Raw genomic sequence first — 10,572 nt, forward strand, 5'->3', positions numbered from 1 at the left:
TTGTGTCGGTGCGCTCATGCCGGCATAAGCAGCAAAAGTAGGCATGGGGGGTGGGGAGGAGGAGGGAAGGAGGCATTTCTGGGCAGGGGAGGGCAGGTGATGGGTGGCCCAGGGAGCAGGCGTGTGGGGAGCTGGAGGGGGGGCCGGGGCGCAGCAGTTATGCCAGATCCCAACCCCCGTCCCCGCTGAGAATGGAGCTGATTCAAGCCGCTCTCCTCCTCCGCTCTTCTCTGCTCTCCAGAGGTGGCGCAGGTTCGAGGAGACCCATTGGGGCCAGCAGCCCTTACCCAGGGGTAAGGGGAAGACTTTCCCCTTGCCTCTGGCTGAGCTGCTGCTGCCCACAAACCTGCCTTGGATGCATCGCAAGCCTCCTGGCTTGCCTGCTCCAGAGCAGGTTTGGATTGCTCCCTTAGAGACATAGCTTCAGGGGCCAGTTCATATGTTGGTAATCCTTCATACGTAGGTAATGACACAAATAAGTCTTATCCCTAAGTGTGCATAGAACTGCAACCTTAAAGAGTCAAATTGCATGTCTGAAAATACCCCCAGCCTGAAGAAAGTGGGGATACTGTTCAACTTCCACCATTACCATCAATCAGTAGTTCCAGCTTTCCAGATGTCCCAGTTATTAAGACCTGCTGGAAAGGGTCTCATAAGAACATAAGAAGAACCCTGCTGGATCAGGCCAAAGGCCCATCTAGTCCAGCTTCCTGTATCTCACGGTGGCCCACCAAGTGCTTCAGGAAGCACACAAGACAACAAGACAGAACCTTCGTCCTGGTACCCTCCCCTGCATCTAGCATTCTGAGATAGCCTACTTCTAAAACCAGGAGGTTGCACATACCTATCATGACTTGTCACCCATGATGGACTTTTCATCCAGAAATTGGTCCAATCCCCTCTTAAAGGCATCCAGGCGAGATGCCATCACCACTTTCTATGGCAAGGAGTTCCATAGACTAATTACACAATGGGTAAAGAAATATTTTCTTTTGTCTGTCCTGATTCTCCCAACACTCAATTTTAATGTCTCCTCCACATTCTGCCAACATCTGAATTACATTTGACTGGAATACAAGCATGAGACCTTCTTAGTGGCTGTGCCCAGGTTATGAAACTTCCTCCCGAAGGAGGCACATCTTAGCCCATCTCTAGTGATCATCTGCCTCAAAGTCCTGTTCAACCAGGCTTTTTAGTGTTTTCAAAGCCTAATTGATTTACAATCCTATCCTATCCTTTTCCCAACATAACCTGCAGCCAGGCCAAACAGGCTGCGCTGCATGCTATTGGAGGGGGCTTTTAAGCAGTAAGGGAAAATATTTTCTCTTTCCATAAGCCTCTTGATCTCCAATGGGTATCCTTGGACCTGGGGCAAGTCCAAGGAGTCAAAGGTGACATGTCCGCTGGCTCCAAAGGGGATAGCATCTGGCTCAAGTTGCTTGTGCCAGGATACACCCCCTCCTGCCTTCAACACCCCCCTTCCTTCTCTGATCCACCCACCCATTCCCAACCTGTTTCACCCACCCTGCCAATTTACAAGTCAGCAGGGCCTCTCCCTGCCACTGCTGTGCACAGGTTGCTCCATGGCATCTACTGCAGTGGCCCAAAAGCACACAGCTATGCGCACTTCTGTAACAGCATTTATGGTGCTGTAAAGCACACTCTGTCACCGAAACTCTGCTTATGGCAGTGGAGCCAAAGAATAGGATTGGGCAACCAGTGTCTCTGTTGTTTGGAGTTGCTTGGGTTGTGTTTTATCTGCTGCAATCACTGTGCTGATTATCGTGTTGGTCTTCGTGGTTGTTAGGCTTTTTGATGATGATTTTATGTCTGTTGTGACTTTTAGGGCACAATCCTAACCCCTGATGTTAGTGCTTTCCAGCACTGGCATAGCGGTGCCAGTGGGACATGTGCTGCATCCTGTCACTCATGGAGGCCTCCTCAAAGTAAGGGAATATTTGTTCCCTTACCTCAGAGCTGCTTTGCCCTTATGTCAGCCCTTAGGCCAGGGGTTAGGATTGCGCTCTTATACATTGTGAGCTGGCTTCAGAATCACTGTATGGAAAAATGAATTTTTAGAAATGAAAATCTGTCAGGAACCACTGGAAGTGATGTCATGACCAGAAGTGACATCAATAATTAGAAAATGTTTTAACAATCCTAGGCTGTAATCTTACTCACACTTACCCAAGATTATGTCCCATTTACTATCATTGTTAAAGTAGATACATAGTAGCCTGTTAAAAGTACAGGTCTGTAACATTTCCCCAAATGCAGTCACATACCATGGTAGCGTCAAGTCTAATATATTAAAAATAAAATATTGAAATGAATGGAGACCCACCTGAAATTGACTAGTGGGTCCCGATCCACAGTTTGAGAAACACTGCTATAGGGGATCCAGCAGTAGCATCGTGCTTCCCCTAGTGGTCCACCAGGTTTGAAGGCAAAGTGCATATATATAATATGTGAATAAGCTTTAAGTCCACTCACAAACTCTCAACAAGGGTTTAGGACTGCTACATTTTATTTTTATTGCCACCCTCCTCTTCTGCCTTTAACAGGATCTAGCAACATGCATTACCAACAGCAACAGGAAAAGTTTTGCCCAAGCTCTATGAGAGACAGTTCAAGCACCATCTAGTGGCAACATTAATTTATTACACCATGTGTAAAGGACTAACTGATACTCCATGTGTCAAAACGTAGCCTGCCCACCCACACCAGCAAGCATATGGAAGGTTGACAAAGGAATAGAGAAGGATGCACTGGACTGCTGAAGGTGTCTCCTTGATGCCAGTGATGTGAGAAGTGGAGATAAGGAGAGAGCCTGGAATATGACTCATAGTAGTTGGATTCCAGTGGGTGGCAAAACAGGAAAATAGTTATTACAAGTGATTGGTTGTTTGGCATTACAGGGGAACAGCACTAATGAAGACCTGGCAGGGATCTGTGTGTTTAAGCAAATGCTCTGCCCTAAGGTAGAACATCCTAGAATGCATCTCTGACTATGTTGGTACTTGTGTAACTCTAAGGAAGGACATGACAACCTTCCTGGACACTATGCCTCATTCACACTACAGGTTCGTATAGTAAAGAAGAACAGTGACACTTTCACATACAAAGGCACATACCTCTGGAAACCAGATATGCAGGACAAACATGGTGAGAACAGCCCTCTTTGTGAGCTCCCAGAAACATTGGTTGGTTGGTGTTGGACTAGGTGGAAGATAACAAGACAGTTCTAACGAAGGTCTTCCTACTGTTTAACCCAAATCTACTCCTTGGACATTGATCAGTGATCATGCTGTAATCCGTTTTGACATGCACGTTGGGGGAAGAATACTGGGCAAATCTCTCACAAAAACCCTTGACTTCCGACAGGCGGACTTCCCTCAAATGAGTAGGCTGGTTAGCAGGAGGTTGAAAGGGAGGTAAAAAGAGTCCAATCTCTCCAGAGTGCATGGAGGCTGCTTAAAACAACAGTAACAGAGGCCCAGCGGAAGTGTATACCACAAAGGAAGAAGGGCTCAACTAAGTCCAGGAGGGTGCCCACATGGCTAACCAGCCAAGTTAGAGAGGCCATAAATAATAATAATAATAATAAACTTTATTTTTATCCCGCCCTTCTCCCCAAAGGGACCCAGGGAGAATGGCAAGGAAGCTTCCTTCCATAAATGGAAGTCTTGCCCTAATGAGAAGAATAAAAAGGAACATAAACTGTGGCAAAAGAAATGTAAGAAGGTGATATGGGAGGCCAAGAGAGATTACGAGGAACGCATGGCCAGCAGCATTAAGGGAAATAATAAAAGCTTCTTCAAATATGTTAGAAGCAGGAAACGCGCCAGAGAAGCAGTTGGCCCTCTGGATGGTGAGGGAGTGAAAAGGGAGATAAAAGGAGACTTAGAGATGGCAGAGAAATTAAATGAGTTCTTTGCATCTGTCTTCATGGCAGAAGACCTCAGTCAGATACCGCTGCCTGAATGGTCCCTCCTGACCAAGGAATTAAGTCATATAGAGGTTAAAAGAGAAGATATTTCAGACCTAATTGATAAATTAAAGATCAATAAGTCACCGGGCCCTGATGGCATCCACCCAAGAGTTATTAAGGAATTGAAGAATGAAGTTGCTGATCTCTTGATGAAAATATGCAACTTGTCCCTCAAAACGGCCATGGTGCCAGAGGATTGGAGGATAGCAAATGTCACATCAATTTTTTAAAAAGGACGGAGGGGGGACCCAGGAAACTATAGGCTGGTCAGCCTAACATATATACCGGGTAAGATGGTGTAATGCCTCATCAAAGATAGAATCTCAAAACACATGGATGAACAAGCCTTGCTGAGGGAGAATCAGCATGGCTTCTGTAAGGGTAAGTCTTGCCTCACGAACTTTTAGAATTATTTGAAAAGGTCAACAGGAATGTGGATATGGGAGAACCCGTGGACATTATATATCTGGACTTTCAGAAGGTGTTTGACACGGTCCCTCACCAAAAGCTACTGAAAAAACTCCACAGTCAGGGAATTAGAGGGCAGGTCCTCCCATGGATTGAGAACTGGTTGAAGACCAGGAAACAGAGAGTGGGTGTCAATGGACAATTTTCACAATGGAGAGAGGTGAAAAGTGGTGTGCCCCAAGGATCTGTCCTGGGTCCGGTGCTTTTCAACCTGTTCATAAATGACCTGGAGACAGGGGTGAGTAGTGAGGTGGCTAGGTTTGCAGACACCACCAAGGTTTTCCAAGTGGTGAAGATCAGAAGTGATTGTGAAGAGCTCCAGAAGGATCTCTCCTGTGGTTGGTCTGTGGAACTCCTTGCCACATGATGTGGTGATGTCATCTGGCCTAGATGCCTTTAAAAGGCAATGTAAAACTTTCCTAGCCAAAGAAAACCATAGGGAGACCATGGAAACTCCACACAAACAGCGGTGGGTGTGCAATTACCTCCAAACAACCATGTGAGGCAACTATTAATGTTCTCATTTTATAGAAGGTGGCTTAAAGGCAAGAGATAGTGATGTAATTAACAATGTTCAATAAGGTATTATCACAAGCCTTATCTGATTCGGCAGACTTTTATCTCTCCTACACTCAGACTTGGAGCTGTCCATTATCATAGACAGACCAAATGAGTTTCAATGACACCCTAAATCTGGAATTCAACTGTGCTGCTGCTATTGAGCTTTTTTTTTTTTAATGACTCCACTCAGGTAGGTCAGAAATCCTGAAGTAAGAGCAAGTGAATTACTGTCATATTAACCAGAGTCAGACAGGAAGGCTTTGCCTCTCAGGTCTTGAGACAGCAGTGACAGTAGACCTCAATGAATCATCACAGTTCTTCATTTGCTCTTCATTCAGTACTAGTCGCCAGGTAGCTCCCACACATGTGGGTTCAGGTGAACAGAGAGAAAAATAAGATGTCTACAATGGCTAATACTGTTGCTTATGATTGAATGAAGACTAATGATCAGTCTCTAGGCCAGTGGTTCTCACACATTTAGCACCAGGACCCACGTTTTAGAATGAGAATCTGTCAGGACCTGTCAGAGTGATGTCATGACCAGAAGTGACATCATTAAGATGTCATTACATCTGTAATGTCATCATTACAGATCTGTTAACGTTTCCCCAAATGCAGTCACATATCAGAGTGGCATACCTCCTGCAATGGTGTAGCTCCCAACATCCAGGTCAAACAATCTTTTCTGTGTGGTTGATATGCAGGCATGTCCCCTCCTCTCCATCACACAGATGTCCTCACTATGAAAATGGCTCATCGTGTTAATGCCCAGTCTGTGGTGTCAAACAATTATCCATTTCTTGGGGTATGGAGATGGTGCAACATTGAAAAGATTCCTGAACCGTGTCAACTGCAATACTGATACACTCATGCATTTGGCCACCCAGCTCTCCTAGCATAACACGCTCACAGCCCAATCCTGATCTGCCTGATGCACGGGGCTGAAGCGGCGCCAAAAACAGCTGCTGCTGCATCCTACTCACTCAGCGGGCAGTGCTGGTGGCTCCTCAGGAGAAGGAGACTTTCGTCCCCTTCCCCTGGGTAAGGCGAGTAGCCCTGCAATGGGGCTACTTGATTCCACGGCGACCCAGGGGTCAGCATAGAATTAAGAGCCTCCGTGTTAGGCCAGCAGCCCAACACGGAGGCTTTGGATCTGGAAGAGTGAAGCTCCACCATTCCTGCCTCCCTCCCACCCCACTCCCTCCCCTCAGCACGCCTCCTAGCCATCCTTTCCCTGCCCTCCCTCTGCCTCCCCCTGCCCCGGAATTCCTCTTCCCACCTCCCCACATGCCCCCACCTACCTCTCCACTGCCCGGTGGCCCACGAAACCACCAAGCAGGGCAGCACTGGTGCTCCACCGGCACTAGCCCAGCACCGGCCAGCTCTGAGCTAGCACTAGCACTCCACCAGCACTGAGGACCACAAACGTGCCTTACAGCACATTTGAAACAGTGCACACCAGTGGTGAGCTGACACGCACTGCATAGGATTGGGCCCTCAGTATTCCACCATGACCATCTCTAACTCAAGGTTTGCTTTAACGTATTAGTCATTTTGGATAGATACATTGGCTCAGGTCATAAGAACATAAGAACAGCCCCACTGGATCAGGCCATAGGCCCATCTAGTCCAGCTTCCTGTATCTCACAGCACCCCACCAAATGCCCCAGGGAGCACACCTGATAACAAGAGACCTGCATCCTGGTGCCCTCCCTTGCATCTGGCATTCTGACATAACCCATTTCTAAAATCAGGAGGCTGCACATACACATCATGGTTTGTAACCCGTAATGGATTTTTCCTCCAGAAACTTGTCCAATCCCCTTTTAAAGGCATCCAGGCCAGATGCCGTCACCGCATCCTGTGGCAAGGAGTTGCACAGACCAACCACACGCTGAGTAAAGAAATATTTTATTTTGTCTGTCCTAACTCTCCCAACACTCAAATTTAGTGGATGTCCCCTGGTTCTGGTGTTATGTGAGAGTGTAAAGAGCATCTCTCCATCCACTTTATCCTTCCCATGCATAATTTTGTATGTCTCAACCATGTCCCCGCTCAGGCCTCTCTTTTCTAGGCTAAAGAGGCCCAAACGCCATAGCCTTTCCTCATAAGGAAGATGCTCCAGCCCAGCAATCATCTTAGTCGCCCTCATTTGCACCTTTTCCTTTTCCACTATATCCTTTTTGAGATGTGGCAACCAGAACTGGACACAGTACTCCAGGTGTGGCCTTACCATAGATTTGCACAACAGCATTATAATATTAACTGTTTTGTTCTCAATACCTTTTCTAATGATCCGCAGCATAGAATTGGCCTTCTTCACTGCCACCGCACATTGGATCAACACTTTCATCGACTTGTCCACCACCACCCCAAGATCTCTCTCCTGATCTATGTTCACGCTTCTAATTTGATATTTAATTGATTGAATTTTCACATTTAGATGCCACCCTTTTCCCCAGGGAGCTCAGAGTGTTGTACATGGCTCCTCCCTAATTTTTAGCCTCTCAACAATCTTGTGAGGGCAGGTTAGACTCAGACACTCAGACACAGGTGACTGTGTCTGACACGTGAAATAGGTGACTGTGTCTGAGCAGGAATTTGAATCTGTCTCTTTCTGGTTCTAATCCAACTCACCACTACACTACACTGCTGACCTTCATGGCCAAAGATTGCGCTCTATATTTTGTCTCATCATCGCACAATTTGTTAACATAGCTATTCATTTAACCACTGCATTTCATTGAAAATGTCATAAAAGAGAGTGTGAAAGGGTTGCATAAGTACTTCGGGTAGCTGTGCAACTAGACATTAGCATGGTACTCCCACTTCATACACAAGTCCATCAGAGAGTTGAGGGAAAGGGAATCCCTCCTCCTTTTCCATACAAAGAAGAGATTTGATTCAGGTAACGTCTGTCCCAGACTAAAGGCTCCTGTCTGAAAACATCAAAAGTTGTTGCCAGCCAGGCCAAATACCTACCAGCCAATATTTAACCCATTTCTGCCCAGCCCACAGATGTACACATTTTATCCCTGTTGCATATATGCAACATTGGGCAGAAATGGCTTAACTGGGAGTAAGTCCCACTGAACTCAGTGGAACTTACTTACGCATAGGGTTCTGCTGTAGACGAATGATTTGAGTCATCATAAAGTCACTTCTTGTGCCATAAATCCTGATAAATGAAATGAAGGATTCAAATTAATGTTGCAATGTGTGTTTTGTTTATTTTAAAGACAAATCTACATAATTATATCTGCTTTTACATTATCTATACTTATCAGCAAAAGAAGGAGATCTGGGTAACCAGATGTCTTTCAGTAGACCATATCCCCATAAAAATTAATGTTGCAAGTACACTTGTGTCAGCAAATGCATGCTCATCCATTTGGAAGAAAAAAAAATCAGATCAACTGAGCTAGAAGAAAAGGTGTTAAGACCAATTATGTTCTCATAATCCTTCCATTTATTAAATGGTTAATGAAAAACACCAGTCTTTTTACCTCTCTTTAATCATACTCTGGCCATGTGAACAGAAGAGCAATAAAAGCCAATGGAGCAGTAGCTAATTGTATGAGTTAATTCTTAAAATGAATGTGTTCACCAATGCATGGAGTATAGAATTTTATCTGCATTGGTAACTAGGCCTAGCCTCAGCATATATGTTCTATTAACAATAATATATAAATAAATTATTGGAAACGGCAGGAGAAAAACTGCCTCCCTCTCTCTTCTTGCATCAGTAGCCAGAAAAAGGGGGACACACACAAGTGTTTAGTCAGCTGGCAACTCTAGGCCCCCAGGAGTTGCAGCTATCCTCAGCAATGATCAGGCTGAACTATCCCTCAAGATGATACTGGCTCCCATCCTGACCAGTTAAAAAAGCCACCGCTAGATGGATCAAAGGAAGGGCTGGACTCCATCAAGGCTCTCCACTTCCATCTATGCTCCTCTTAATGCTTTCAAAGACACAGGTCTGTTGGAGCCATTTTGCTTTGGATCTGCTTCCAAGGACTTCCCTGGACCTCCAAGGACTTCTCTGGTGCACAGAGCTACAGATCTCTCTAACCCAGAGGTTTCCAAAGACATACTTGGATGTTGGGACAGTTCTAAGTCATTGTAGGGGCGGGGTGAGAGCAGGGGGTGTGTCCTAACAGCACCGCAACAATTGTCCTAACAGCACCGCAACCCAGGGACGTCTCCATGTAGCTGGGGTGTCCTGCAGCCTCCCAGGGGTTCATGAACCTTCCACGCAGCTGCAATGAACTCTGATCTTCTATTGGAGCTCATTGCAGTTTGTGCAAAGTGATCTCCAATAGCAGATCGGAGCTCACTGCAGCTATGTGGAGGGTTATGGAGGCTGCTGCAAGCCTCCACAACCCCCCAGGAGCCTGCAGGACACCCCCAGGTACATGGGGATGTCCCTGGGTCCCCACAGTGCCACAATTGCTGCAGCGCTATCAGGAACCCATTCCTGGATCACTCACCTTAAGGGGGAATGACTCCCAATAGTCATGACCCATGACTTTGGGAACCACTGCTCTAACCTCTTAGAGCTGCTTTCTTTGCCGCATCACAGAGCCTTGAACCCTCAAATGACAACAATTGCCAGCAGCTCCCTCTTGATCACTTCCGTTTATAGCTTGAGTGGGTCTTGCACTGCTGGCTGAAATTAGTGAATAGCATTTATTTCCTCTAGGGTAGGGGTCAGCAACCTTCTTTCCCATAGGTCCCAGATATTGGTTCTGTAAATAGTAAGAATGTATGTGCCTTCTGATTAGACCATACAGCTAAGAAAAAAGAGATACATGGCCAGACAGACAATGATGGAGAGTTACATGCCCAGACAGAGAATGGTGATCAAAGAAAACTGCTCTTGGTCTGCTTAGAATGTAGAACTTTCAGAGGAAGAATGACTAACTTGAATTCTTTTTTAGGACCAAAGCAGGCTAGGCGGATATATCTTTTTGGGACTACCGGCTGGATGATTTTGGGTGATAGTCCAGCTCCAGCCCAGGGGCCATAGGCTGCCTACCCCTGATCTAGAGTGACTCATTCCCATTTGTAATCTGCTCACAATCTTACCATGGGATGCCCACTCTAATAACATATGCCCTCTGTCAGGCCTTTGGCATCCCAGGCCCTGAATTGTTGTAAGCCAGGACATGGCAGGAGGGGCCTTGATGTCCAGGCCTGGTATGAAATGTAAATAAAGGAACGGCAGCACTGTATATGTATACTGATGCAATCAGCTGCACCTGTTGCAGGTGGGAGTCACGTGACCTGGGGAGATGAGTGCAGAGTCACGAAGGCTATGGTGGGGTGGTGCAATGCACCACTGGACAGCCAATCAGAGTGGGTCACAAGACAGTCTTGTGACTATGAGGTCGCCCTGCTCTGATTGGCTGGCCCTGGTATATATGGGGGCAAGAACAGACTCAAATGTGCGTTCCTGTGGTGGAGTTTCTGCCTGTCGTGCTGCTGGTTTGTGTACTGTCTTGGACTGCTTATTGTGACTGTGCCTTGCTGTATCCCTGACTCCTGGACTG

Source organism: Tiliqua scincoides, chromosome 1 (assembly GCF_035046505.1).
Source record: "Tiliqua scincoides isolate rTilSci1 chromosome 1, rTilSci1.hap2, whole genome shotgun sequence".
NCBI lineage: Eukaryota > Metazoa > Chordata > Lepidosauria > Squamata > Scincidae > Tiliqua > Tiliqua scincoides.